Source organism: Mastacembelus armatus, chromosome 17 (assembly GCF_900324485.2).
Source record: "Mastacembelus armatus chromosome 17, fMasArm1.2, whole genome shotgun sequence".
Classification (NCBI taxonomy): Eukaryota; Metazoa; Chordata; class Actinopteri; order Synbranchiformes; family Mastacembelidae; genus Mastacembelus; species Mastacembelus armatus.
The window spans coordinates 11,949,483-11,963,813 of NC_046649.1; the positions used below are offsets into that span (position 1 = coordinate 11,949,483).

Consider the following 14,331-nt stretch of genomic DNA (forward strand, 5'->3'; position numbering starts at 1 on the left):
ATCGCCTTATTGGCTGGTGTGACGGACTGAAACAGTGATGCGGCTAACATGAGGCTTCAGCATTGTAGGAGTGTTTAAGTGTTATTGTAAGAAATGGGGTAGAGCGTGTTCCTGCTCTCCGACAGACTGCCAGATGTAGAAGGGTGCAACACTCAGCCTCAACCTTGAGAGGCGTGCAAACGACTGTGACTGAATTTGCCTCGGCGCACAGCATATGGACGCCCTCATTGCTCTATGCAAATTGCCGAGACACATGTTCACAAATACAGACAAACTGACCCCCTCCCCTTCAATCTCATTAATGGTTCCTCCTAAAACCAGACACCCCCCTTCAAGTAATAACCCCCACACTAACACCCCCCACTCCATCTTCCCCTCCTAGACCACCACTCCCCCCTCGAACGTGAACGGTCTAGACCCTGCAACCCTCTAACTCTCTCAATCCAGACACCCCAAAATCCTCCCTCCCCCTTTCCTCCCCCCTCCTCCTCGCTCTCTCTCCTCTCCTCAGCTCCCATGACCAGCAGACAGACCCTATGATTCGCGTGACCGCCATTTTGCTGCCCACAGTAGACCTAACTGTACGGCGCAGCAGCTGCCTTAATGGGCAGATGCAAATACGAAGGCTCCATTGTTGCTCAGCCGCTCAGACGACTCTCATCGCATGAATTAACGGCCCAAAATCAAGACCTGCTCAATCAAATGCAACCATGAAACGACTCACTGCCGAAATGCAGAAACGTGAGATATTCATTTATACAATTCTTCAATCCTTTGACTACACGAGCAGCTCCAAACATTAGTACACTACGTTATGAGATTAGACATGTTGACTATTTTTTTTCATTTTATGCAAGTTGCCTTTCAGTTTTTTCTCATTTTCCTCTCATTGGTGTGTTCTTAGGAAACTGACTCTTCAACGCTCCAGTCCAGTGTTCATCAGGCAGCAATTTTTATGGTATCGCTTATTTATATGTTTCATGTGCAACCCCTTCCTGGCAAAATCAGTCCCCCCACAATTTGCTCAGTACCATGGTAACCAGACACCCATGTGCATGGAAATGAGACTATTATGGTCTGTCTGTCTGGAGTTTGTTGGGTCTATGGGTCCCTTCTTAATTACAGTCTGGGTGCATGTTTGAGCATCTCTGCTTAATGCTTTCATTGGTGCATGATGTATGTCTGTGTGTAAGAAACTATGAGTGTGTTTGCATGACGGAGCGCTATCTGATTAAAAAAAAAAAATCCCCGGCTTAATCTTTTGTACAGTGTCACATTTGCATGCGGGGGAATCACATGCAAACGTACACACCATATGGCACAGTAAGTCCAGACTCTTGATCTTACATGCACCGAACACCTCTCACACACATTTCAGGGTGTGAAAACTGCACCCCAAGAGAAAAACAAACACAGAAAACACTTTAAAACGTAGCTTCACTCCTGATTGCTCGCCACCATGTCGCCTTCATAGCAGCAATTATCAGCACACGCCAATGACAAGGTGGTTTATGCTAATGCAATTAGCCCCGATTTGCATTCGACAACAGCTAACGGATGCACAGATGGTAGACAACAGAAATGCGCCCACCATCTTTGGCAGAGGGAAAAACTGGCGGCCATTTTGTCTGAAGCTGTGCCCATCTGGATGAAAACAACCACACTGCAATACCGTGACAACGGTACAGTTTGGGAGCAGCGGGTGCACGCTGCTGCTGCTCACTGGCAAACACTCTCAAGGCCAATCATATAGAATACAACAGCTCCCTGATGTAGATAATACATGGATCTTGAGCAGTTGTGTCTGTGATCTGTGATCTGTGATCTATTTCAAAATGTTCAGGTTTGTGTGATGTAATTTATGAGACTTTATTAAAAAACGTATTTAAGTTGTTAATTTCCAAATATTTCTTTAGGTTCAAGAAAAATCTTTTAAAGCAGTTGTCAGCACTATAAAATCATTCCCAATGAACCAAAGTGGGGTATAGTCACACACACGCACACACGCACACACACACACACACACACACACGCACGCTATTTTAGGCAATATGAGGTTGTGAGAGTGAATTCAAAGTTGTTCACAGAGTGGAAAATGTGGAGTGCTAACGAGAGATACTTGCCATTTTACAATCTCCACTACAAGGTGGGAAGGTCCCTGCTCTGTGATCTTCAGCCTCCTTCTCAGTTCAGTCAGTCTGGAATTGAATAATAGACATCACGGAGAAAAAAGATGTTCGTACTGCATGTGCCGGTGTTTCTGGTGCGAACAAACATGTCTACGACTCACCATAGTAACAGCAAACCAAGCGTGAGAGAGAAAATAAAGATCGTACTGTCTTTTTGTCAAATGTAAAAACTGGTTGGGGAATAAACAACAGGCAAGTTCAGAATGGAGAATGAGTCAAAAGCAGAACTTCCAAAATGGTTTTAAAGCAGCCGGAGGCACAAGGTGGGGAATATGTCAATCTTATGAAGGAAAAAAACAGAGAAAGGAATATCCCTCTCAGCAGTCTTTCAATGTTCTGGGTATTTGGGGAGAGCTCCCCTTCAGCAGAACCACACACAGCCAGTGGAGATTGGGACTTGAGGTCCAATCTGAGGAGCAGGGGCTACAGCTGAAAGGGCCATGCAAGGCCTGTCCTTTGGAGGTCTGAGGGCCCCTAGGCCACAGACTAACGCAGGAAACCCCACTCTGAGCTGTGCAGGCTCTGTGTTTCATATTGATTTCTCCTGCATGCTGGGAGCTCCAGAGGTGCTTCTAGCCTTCAGGGACCGTCTCCATCTTTGCCAACCCACACACTACCCCGCCCCGCCTCGGCTTCGCTGGCTCTGTTGGACCCCTGGATGGAGGTACGGGGCCACAGGAGGAGAGGAGAAAGACGAGAGCCCATGGCAATGATGATGAGCTCCACCAGGTCTCTGAGTTCAGTCATCTACCAGCCTTTATTCAGCCTTCCAACCACCCACCTTTGTTTCCATCTGAAAAAGGGAAAATAAAGAGTGTTTTTCAAAATCTCACCTTTGGCATTCAACATCCCTCTGCTCAATGCAAATGCAAATGTAAACACTAACACTTTGATTAAAAATACGTGGGAAGAAAACACCAACTTGGGCTTTTGTAACCTGCCCCAAGGCTCTCGCTGCTATAGAGAAACAAATAAAAATTCTCAACATGCTACATGAACCACAGAGGCATCATCATCTCTGTTCACATTTTTAAATGTTTTCCAGATATACAAATCATCCTTGGTAAAATCATCACACAAAACCTAAATTATAAAGAAAATGTATTTATATATTATGTTACATACATTTTGACCAAAATCTATTGACAGGTATAAATAATAATAATAAACAAAAAATGTTATATGTATGAAAGCATTCTGAATCCTGCTTTTGTGCTAATACAATAAATTCCTTTATGTTGGGCTTTGTTCTTTTCTATAAGAGAAATGCATTGTAGGGGCCTCCTTCAGTACCGTACGCCCACTAGACCCCATTTCTGTCAAACCCAGCTGCAAAGACATTCTAACTCAGAGTGATTTGCTGGAAAATGAATAAGTTAGAGAAAGTAGTGGGTAGTGGGGAAAGTAATGGTCAAGGTCAGTTATGGCATGGTCTGTTGGTAAGTTTGTGTTTGCTGTTATGTGAATATTCAACATATAATGTGGTGCGCCCGGAGTAGCCCTTAGCTTAGCCTGTGCAGGGGCTTGACGTGGGGTGATATTGGGTGAGCCGAGGGAAGATTCAGACACAATGCCCCCATTGAGAGGGTTCAGACATGGGTGTTAACTCGCCATTCCTCCACACACAATAGGGCCCCCCACTAGAGTCGGCGCAGGGGACAATGTTAGTTCAGGGCAGCCCTCCACCCAGCAACTAAGAAAAGCGCTGCATTATCAAGATGGGAGAAGAGGGAAGGATTGGCGGGAGGGAGCAGGAGGAGAGAGACTAACGTGAGATATGTTTGTGTATGAGGAAGGAGGGAGGAAGGCGGAGGAGAGAAGAGCCATGTGACCCGTGGCTTTGGACTTAAGGAACCAGAAAGATGTCCAGAGATAAATCACAGCAGCATCAGGCAAACTGCAGCCTTAAATATTTCCCAAATAGTTAATACAAATATGTCTCCTTCTGAAGATATTCAGCATCATTATTCTAACATTTAACAAGATATTCATCATAAGCCTATTTAGTACACAATTAGTCTAGATCTTTAGGCCATCTTTTGTTTCATCTGCTTTCTCTTGGCTTTTACTTAATAATCATCATATTATTTTTAATGGTAATTCACCATGTGGTCGAGGGACAGCAGTTGAAAATGCGCCTTTTTTTTTTTTTTTTTTTTTTACAGTGGCATATTTACAGTGATGTATTAAAAAAATCCAAACACAGATGGTTAAGATATATTATAGCCACATGATCCAACATTAAGGCTGAAATTACTATTAAAGACCATTACAGAATCAGTCAGATATAAATACACGTTTATTTATATTTTGTAGAATTTTACTTGGCTATTGTAGTTTCATTGTACGATGCCAAATCAAGGCCAGTAGCAGCTGCTTCCAGCTCCTGCTTCTGGTTGGATAATATGTAGCTGAAGTTGTCTGTACTTATTACTGTAATAAATTTAGATGACGCTGTGGAGCCTAACTAAGCTCACTAGTCCATGCCCACCATGATTATTGCATTTTTGCTCGAATGTTTTATTTCTATTTTGAAGGAAAGCTTTTCTGTTAGTTACACAAACAGTGTTTTAACATTGAGAAAGCATACTAACAATATTTAAATAATTTCAAATAATCCTCATACAAAACTAAGTCAATGGGTACTTAGCTCCACAACATGTGTTTTCTGGTGATATCTCTTCTTTTTCTGTACAAGTCTATAAAATACATTACTGAGTTTTAATTAAAATACTTGTTGCACTGTCACAACAAATAAAGGCAATACACAGAGAAGAACCCTTCCCCAAAAAGTAGACTCAAAGGGGTGACACATCAACAACAGAAAAAGGAAAGAAAATAAATGATCCAAAATGCAGCAGCACTTCGTACGTTTCAAAGGTTTCACTGAAATACATGCACAGAGCCAGGCAACGCGCATGAAATGACAAATATGGGAGTTTATCTGTAGACGTTAACGGCATCACATTTGCTGAGAACAGAAATCACATCCTCCAATGACTTCAGCATTTTTTAAACATCTTTAGTGTTCCTCCAAAGACCGTATAACAAGCGTTTTGCTTGTTCACAGTTGCTTGTTATGCTCTTATACTCTGCGGTTGTAAAAGAACACTGTTTTGGGAGACAGTTTGGGAGTGAAGCTGACAGCGTTAACAAGCTGTTAGTAATGTAAGTGTATTTGCTTTTATTCTACTCTCCTTTTCCAGACAGGTGAAATTTCCTCTGGCAAAACAAAGTAGGGTTTCTGTTTAAAATTTATAGAAGAAGATATCAGGTTGGCTGTGTTTGAGGTGGGTGATGGTGGTGGTGGTGGGGTGGGGGTGGGGGGTGGGGGGGGGTGGGGGGGTATAGGTGTAGCTGGAAAATGTTTATGGAGATCCTGTGTCTCTCTGGGAGCCTAATAGAATCCTGTAGCTGGAGTGAGAGCTCATTGTGGCGGTGTAAAGGATTACACTGGTAAACTGGTAAAACGGGGGAAAGAGCCCAAACACTCTCTGCCTCCTATGGAGAGGCAACGAACCATCGAACAATGAGAGGGGAGAGTACACTGCAAGCTGACTCATTTTATCAGCTGAAAAGAGACCTGGCGATAGAAAGAAAGTAGAGACAGGGAGAAGATAGAGGAAATAGATTAGGGAGATCATATACATGCATGTGCACGGGCAGAGAAGAAATGCTGGCGTTGGAGTAAAGAGTAGAAGAAGAAGGGAAGCGGGGGTGTGCTGCGTGGACGACCGTTTCGGTAGTAGAGGGTAATACGGGCAAATGATGTCTGTCTTGCTTGTCTGTCTGCATCCTGAGTGACAGTTTACAATCTCTAAGGCAGCAGGCAGGCCCAGCAGGTTGGCTCTTTGGCTCCATACAATCCCTCATTTCCAAACCTATTTTTTCTCTCTCCATCTACCCTCCACCTCCGGCTCTTGTCTGCTTCCTGCCATTTCTAATCTCTCTCGTTCTTCCACCAGAACCACCTCTCATCTACATTTTGTCTGCATTTTCATACCTTCATACCTTCTTTAATCATCAGTTCATGTTGACTGTCCTTATGCTGAATGTACAAGACAGCCCTTTTTTAGACTTTAAAATGAAAATGCAGCTCAGTAACATGTTTCCTAAAACTTTAGCTACAATAATGATTTCTGACAAGCCATCGCTAGCTTCTGCTTTTTTCCCCCTTTACTCATAACCACAAATGATGAACTGAGTCTGTCTCTCAGAGCTCCACATTTGTCAGAAAACTGTCAGCTGAGTTTCCAAACATGTCTTAGCGCTACAACCACCTTCTTTCATGTTAAACCAGCAGATGAATCTTCAGCCAGTGTTTCTAGCTTGAGCTTCTCTATGTGCTTTAGCATGTGTTGAGAATGTATCCACGCAGGGTTTATTGGGGTTACTACAAATTTCTGAGGTGAGGAAACCCCCCCCCCCCCACCCTCCATCTGATGAGCATGATGACCCACACATATTTCCCACATTTTTAACAGACAATATGCAAGTAGGGCATTATTCTCATCTCATCTTCTGCTCAAATGGAAACCACACTGAGCATAATGCATCATCTGCATTCTGCAACCTGCCTTGCTGAAAGACTCCTCTCTGCTCCTTCTCTCGCTTCATCTCTGTTCCTTCAAAGGCTGCCGAGGGTGTATTCAAACAGCAGGATACACACTCAGCTAACAAACCTCATTAAGGGCCCATACACACTTTCTCAAGGCTAACACTAGCTGTCACAGATTCCCTCTCAATGCACACACTGGTGGCCACACTGACCACAACAAAGCATCTTTACAGAGCTAATTAGAAGGGTCCCCCTCTCTATTTGAAACTCATCTGAATAGAAGGGAGCATGATAACAGGGAAGGGAGAAAGGGGTAGGGAAGGAGGGACAGGCAGTAGAGAGGAGAGATAGGGAGTTGGTGCAAGAGAGAGAAAGACAATAGAGGATGCTTGCTCAAAAAGGTAGCAGGCATATCTTTCATAACGTGGAATTTAGGCTGGGAGCTCGAGCAGGTAGGGGGAAATGAATTAGTGTGACACCGCTCTGTGTATCTTGGATGCAGCGATGGCAGGGAGCGGGGAGGGAACTGAGTGCAGCACTGATTTGATTGGTGTGCCAGTATCTTGAGAGAGATAGAGGGAAGGAATGGGTGTGACACCAGCGTCTTGGGGAAGGTAGCAAAGGAGCAGCTGCTGACATGGACGACGTTTCAGAAAGCTGCAAGAGAAACGGTGCTCTTAAAACATGAACGAGCAAACACACAAACTGGGGGGAAAAAAACACCACATGTGAAATTCGGGGACACAGTTGAACACTAGACTTGAAGCAAATTAACTCAATAATTGTATGTCACTTTTTGTTTTTTTCTGCTTTACTTTTTATTGTAATTATTAACAGTTTTTCTCATAGAGCACATGGTGATCCATGTTCTCTGTCTAAAACGTTGTCGCTCTTTTTTAACTCCACATTTTGTATTAAGAAAAAGAAGGTCACAGTGGGAGTTCAGACCCAAAACGTCCCTCTATAGTTGCCATATCTTCCTCCAACCCTCCTCCATTTCATGTTAGAATTTTCCTTTTGTGTTTCCCTGAAACTAGCCGTGCATGCGTCTGTGGGTGTGTGTGTGTGTGTATGCAGACAATGCCAAGTTGACAGGGTCTCGGATCAAGCACAAGGCCAAGTTTGTCTCTACAGACTGAGCGAATGGACACATCACCAACTACATAGGTAAAATATTGCACTGTTTCACCACATTCTCCGCAATTTTTGCATCATAGTACAAAAAACACAGAATTAGCTTATTCTAAAAAATTAACAATTTATATTATATGAAAATGAACTTTTTTAATGTAACAAAAGCAGAGTGGAGTATATAACCAATTTAAAAATCCAAAAAAAGAAAGAAAGACTTAATGCTCTTTTCAATCCACAACAGAATTTTAAGTTAAAGTTATGACCTAATTGTTGTCCCATCAAGCTTAGTGGCCCCTGATGAGTGTGCAAAGCATTCTGGGAGAAGAGCAGGTGTCCCCATGTCACAGAGTTTCCCAGACAGCTTGTTAATTTGCACAACTTTTACACACACATCTCTCCCTCTATGTGTGTGTGCATGCATGTGTATGTATGTGTGTATATATTAGCGATGGGACTTGACCCTAGCGAGCTGCGGCAGTGTTTCGCGTCTTGCTGGGCGTGGGAAAAAGACGGGACCCCTTTTCACAGCTGCCTCGGCTGAGGCCTGGACTGCTGGGGGGCCCCTGTACCCCCTCCACATAGACACCCGTCCCCCCCTTGTCCGACTCCCCCCGCCCTTTCCTCCTTCTATCCCATTCAAGCTCCGGACTACTGGCTTTCAAAAGCAGGACCCCCTTCTCAGCCCTTCATAAATACATGTCATTATTCAAGAACTAGTTTGCATAGGGATTCCAAAGAGATCTCCACTCCGCTCGTGAGGCCTGAAGCCCCTCAGCCTTTTGGACCGCACAAGTGCAAATTTCGACTTAGTAATCTCCCTGTGTTAATATTTGTTTTAAAACGGTGTGCACACACACAAAACTTTTTCACCAATATTGCAACTTTCTAAACATTACTGTCTTGGTGCATTATTTTTTTAATTTTCAAATATTTTTCTAGGAATGTGGTAGGAGATCTGGACAAACTAAAACCAGTGGAAAGACAGTTTAGCATGACTATTAGCGAGTGCTAGTCTGTATTCCATCTGCCACTATTGTACTATTGTACAGTACTTCACACACACACACACACACCCTTCAACCCCTTTATAGCACCCCACACCCCCATTCGCTGCAATGCATTAGCCTACTGCAGAGATTTATCTCCTATCAGCCTGTATAATACTGAGGTTATAATTTACATTCACTTTAGAAAACAGCAGCACAGGCCGGTCCTTGCATATGCTAATATAAAGCTTGGGAAAATCTGGGCGACTGAAAGAACGCCATACTAAAATTTGAATAACTGAGCTTTCTATTGAGCCTCCGGGTTGTGATACCATGAAGATTTGACCTTGCTAACAATATGTACTTATTGTTTAATTCCTAATGCTCAGCTATTTAAGGTGAAATTGGAGGGAACAAACAGTCAAACTTAAAGCTGCAAATGTTTCTGTTTCGATGTTGCTGAAATAACTAACATCTTTTTGGTTTACATTTGCTTTTGATTTTTCTCAGAAACTTTAAATTTTTAAATTTGAAGTTAAATATTAAAGTGAAACCAAAAATAACTCACTGAACTGATCATCTTATTATAGACTTCCCTTGCAAAGCATTGTATTTTTGAAGCATTTTGACTTAATGCTGCCGTTGCTTAATTATGCATGAGCTATACCTTAATGCAAACTGATACTTTGCTCATGATGATCAGGAGGCTTTGGACAAGGGGAGGGTGGCTCCTCAAGGTATTTGGGGCAAAAAGGACAGAGCCACCCAAACACTCTTTCCACATGAGCAGTCCAAACGTTCGATGAGCCATACGCCTGCGCTCTCCTAACGGGATAAAGAACCGCAGCAAAGATTACACGGCCACCTCCCCTGCACCTACCACACACTCTACCTGACAAATAGGATCACAGCTTTTAAAGGGATAAAATGCTGAATGTATGAGAATGGAAGACAGAGATGTGTGTGAGGAGGATGGCGGGTGATGTACAATGTAAAAGACATGAATGCTTCAAGAAAGGAAGGAATGATGCAACATGGCCTTACTTCACTCGCTTAAATCGCACCGTTTACACTGTTCATTTGGATACAGTCTATTACAGCTCCACACTGTATGTATATATCCAGACAATAGTGTGAATGGTATAAAACTGATACTGTGCACACAAAAAAAATGGCAGTACATGTCTTTCCCGATGCCCTTTTTTGTTTGAATAACATGCAGTGACGTGAACTTTAAGTTTATTAAAATAAAAATAAAATGATTCTCCCCTTCCCACACACACACACACACACACACACACACACACACACACACACACACACACAATCATCTCCATCCATCTCTACAAAATATAGACACCAATCCACCACCATTAATACTGCACCATCACTATAGAAACAAAACTATCTCCAAACCTTCAGTGTCTTAAAGTTTGACCCAAACCATTCTCTTAACTACATGGATTTATTGTTATACCGAAAATACATTACACAGAAAACATGAGCTGCTTACGCACTGGGCAACATCATGGGGTGTGAACCACATTTATGTTCATCGTGCATGTGTTCTTGTTTTAAATATTTACCTGCAGTATGACTGTTCCTCCCAATCCTGTCTGGTGGATGATTGTCATCACTGTACATTTATGTAAACCTCAAAGCTGAAGTTGACAGCATTTTCCTTTAAAGACAGAAGAAAAGAGAATCAGTACTTGCTTTAATTTTTTATCATCATAGGTTTTAGGAATAAATAAGTGATTTTTAAAGCAGTGGAGGGAAATGAAAGACAGAAGACGAAATAAATACATTTGAGTTGACCTTGCAGCTAACAGCAGTCTCCTAAACATGTTTTTACTGTCTTTACAAGTACTGTTTTCGTCCATGCACTTCTCATTATTGTGCTTCGCTGCAAGGTTAAATATATTTTCTGTTCTTTACAGGAAATCATGCTTGATAAAAGTGTTTGTGGAGAGGGAAAAATATGAAATGTCATGGAAAAGCCATACTAAGCAATAATGAAAAACTAAACCACAAAGCGATGGTATAGAGCATGCCTCATCTGGGTATCCCAGTTGCTAAGCTACTAAAATACAGACTGAACATGAAAATAAAAACTGAATATAAATTCCCAAAAGCATCACTGTGGTCTGTAGAACTGAACAAAAAGATTGCAATTACATAACACCATAATATTTTAATCCCTGATTTTCTTTGCGTGACCACAGGATGCAGGACATAAAAAATCAAACTGTATATACTGACTCAAACTGTACACGAGCTCTCACATACAAACGTCAACAACACACCCTTTGAGCTCTCTTGTTTAACGGCGCACATCAAATATTGTCAGTCATGGTCTAAATAGAGCATGCTGAGACTTCAGGGATATTCAGTCATCTCCAAGGCTTGCTGATTCCGCTCTAAGAATAGATCAAACTCAGAGCCGATGTCCTATTTTGTTCCTATCTAGCAGGGAAACATGAAAATAATCCACCCGGCAAAACACAAATTTGAACCTATCTGCCGCGTCTAATTTGGATTCATCTTCAGTGATGAAAGCATGTTCAAAACAGGCTGAAGATGTTCATGTACAGCCTGGTACAGATGCGGCATGATGTTGATGTGTTATGCTCTGCAGTTTGGGTTGGTTGGGAAGCAAAGATGCAATCAACCCACACTCACATGATGGAAAAACACTGTTTCTGTGGTGTTATCAAGCATCTTAGCACACAAGAGCTCTGTTCTGCTTTTCCTCTATATCTCATTTGCACCAAGTGATCTACACATGCATCCAATTATACATCACACTCCTAATGTCAAGTTAATCACAACCAGGGGACATGACTCATTTTGCACTGAAAGAAATAAACTCGGAGGAGTCAGGGAATGAGTCTGCAGGTTAAATTCACACAGTGTCAGTTTTTGGAGTAAATGAACAAAGGCTACCAACTCATAGGCCTACAGAAACCGCCATAACCAACATATGAGATCTTAGAAACCCATCTGCTGCTGCTGCCAACACCGTCACGTGAGTCCTGGATCGACCAATCGCATGACTCCTTTAACTATTTCTGTCTCACCCCTGAAGATATTACAGTTTTAACACCCACACAGTTATGACAACTACACAGCAGCGTGCACTGGGTTCTTTTAGTATGTTTTCCTCATGCATCACTCCCTTAAGTCCTAAAGTGAAACGAAAAACCGGTTTATTGGACCCGAACAGGCCCCAGCATCACCGCGATGCCCAAACCACGAGCCCTAAAAGCAGCAACATTCACGCCCTCACAAACGCGATAGTGGCTCCTCTGAACTCCTATCTGCAAGAGGTGAACGGCCTCCACTAAAATCACTGTTTTGCTGAGCGGACCTCTCCTCCACCAGCAGCAGCAGAAGCAGCTCCGCTGCCTCCGCGGTGGCGGCTTTCAGCCTCCTCAGCATCAGTTCCTCCAGCTTCCTCCCGCTGCTGCTGGCAGCTGGCTCCCCGGCATCATCTCCTCCTCCTCCATGCCGAGCCTGAAGGACCCCTTGCTCCGAAGTGTTCGGCGTCAGTTCGTACTTTCGGTTCTCTAGCTTTATGAAATTAAAACTCATACAGCTAGATAACCAAAGACACAAACTAACCCATCGTCTCTTAAAGGGGCCGCCTCTCTGAAGCAAACAGGGAGAGAGGGGGAGCCTGCCCGTGGTCACATTGCACTGAGAGCCCCTCACATTGACACACACACACACACACACACACACACACACATACAGAGAGAGAGAGAGAGCAGCAACAAAGCTGCTCAGCTTAATAACACAGTCCTTATTCATATTTATCTATAGATCTATTGCTTTATTTATTTATATAGAGGTGAGGTGTGTTTCAAACACACAGGTCACATTGGTTTGACTACACACTCACATTTACACTCATACACACACAGGTTGAGTGATGCACTAGACAAAATAGCTCCTATCACCACGGGGTCAACTTTTCTCTATCGACATATTCATAATAAATAAAGTGTTAGAATAATAATAATAGAAAAAATATTCAGGACTTGCAGGCCACACACCTCGTCCTCACCACAACCATTCATTCGTACATACATCTTCAGGAGTTAGAGCTACCTTTAGTCAATATTGTGGCTTCGCACTGCTCGATGTTGGGCCATTATGCTACAGCACCAGCCCTGACACTAAAGTTGCCATTAGACACCCTTTAATTGTGCGTCTGTTTTAAGGTCTCATCTATAGTCTTCTACTTCTACAACACCCTGCAGGAATCAGCGTAATAAACGCACAGCAGCAGACTGTCAAATAAAGAGTCATCTAAATTAGATTTAATCAACTATGCCTCAGTCATATAAAGGCAGCACCCCACTTACTTGCAAGGTTGCCAGGCTAACTCCTCTCCACTGTAGTCAGTATCATCCAACAATTTCAAGTCCGCCTCGGATTTTTCGGTTTTTATTATTGTCTGGTTTGATCGCGTCCAGTGAAACACTAAAGAGAGAGAGAGTATAGAAGCTATAAAGCGTCCTGTCTCTGTGGACCTCTATAGGAACCACACGGTGTCCGCTCCCAGATACAGGCGAGCTGCGACTGACAAGTGCACAGAGTCGTCCCGGTGAGCAGAGGGGAGAGAAACTCCGCCTCAGAGAGGGAGAGGGAGAGGGAGAGGGAGAGAGGCGGGAATCTGAAAATATTAAAGCCAATCTGAACACTGGATGCAGGTGTGTGTCAATCACGAGCTGGTTCCCCCAATTATCCTCATTAATGAGGCCATTTAATTCAGTGCGCGAAACATTTCTTAAAGCAAACTGGGGCTCATGCAAATCTGGGTCAGACCTGATTCTGTGGGAATGGCTGCATCCTTGAGAAATTAATTAGATATTTTTTAACCTATAACATTTTTTTTTGATCAAGTGAGGCTCCTTTACTTCACCGTCACGTTTACAGAAGCGTTTTCTTTAAGCGTTATAATCCTGTTCATACAGTGTAATGGGAACACAAACTTCACGAAATCCCTTTAATCCTTCACAATAGTCTGCTGCGTTTTAAAGAGATATTGAACGAAGACGCTCTTTTGCTTACAGCTGATGCTATGGGTTAGAAATCCTGAGACATTAAAGCTTAAACATTTTTTTTTAAATTTAGGACAGACTATATCAGCTGATCTAAAGAAGCCAACCAGGAGGAAAACATTATAAGACATTTGAAATACTAAATTATGCCCAGTCAGATCTCCCCTCAGTTTAACACTAATCTGTGATTTAATGCATTTTTAACAGTAACGAAATAAGGTTAATTAGCTGGCCTGTATTCCCATTATACTAGCCTATAATGTGACCCCATTATGTCCTCGATAAGCCATAGCTATACGTTTTTACATTATTACACCAATTAGCCTTGTAGCGGCATTTAAACAAAACCTTGAAGTCTGTCCTCTAATCCGAGTCTTTTACAGGATGCAGTGACT

At 42.7% G+C, this 14,331-nt stretch overlaps 1 long non-coding RNA gene across 1 annotated transcript; it reads right to left on the minus strand.

Moving 5' to 3' along the window:
* Positions 1–2,184: 2,184 nt before the first annotated feature.
* On the minus strand, positions 2,185–13,431 carry LOC113134813 (uncharacterized). Its single transcript, XR_003296096.1, has 3 exons — positions 13,238–13,431; positions 10,454–10,548; positions 2,185–2,982 (listed from the first exon to the last, which is right to left on the minus strand). It is a non-coding gene; the product is annotated as an uncharacterized LOC113134813 (long non-coding RNA).
* Between the last annotated feature and the right edge of the window lie 900 nt (positions 13,432–14,331).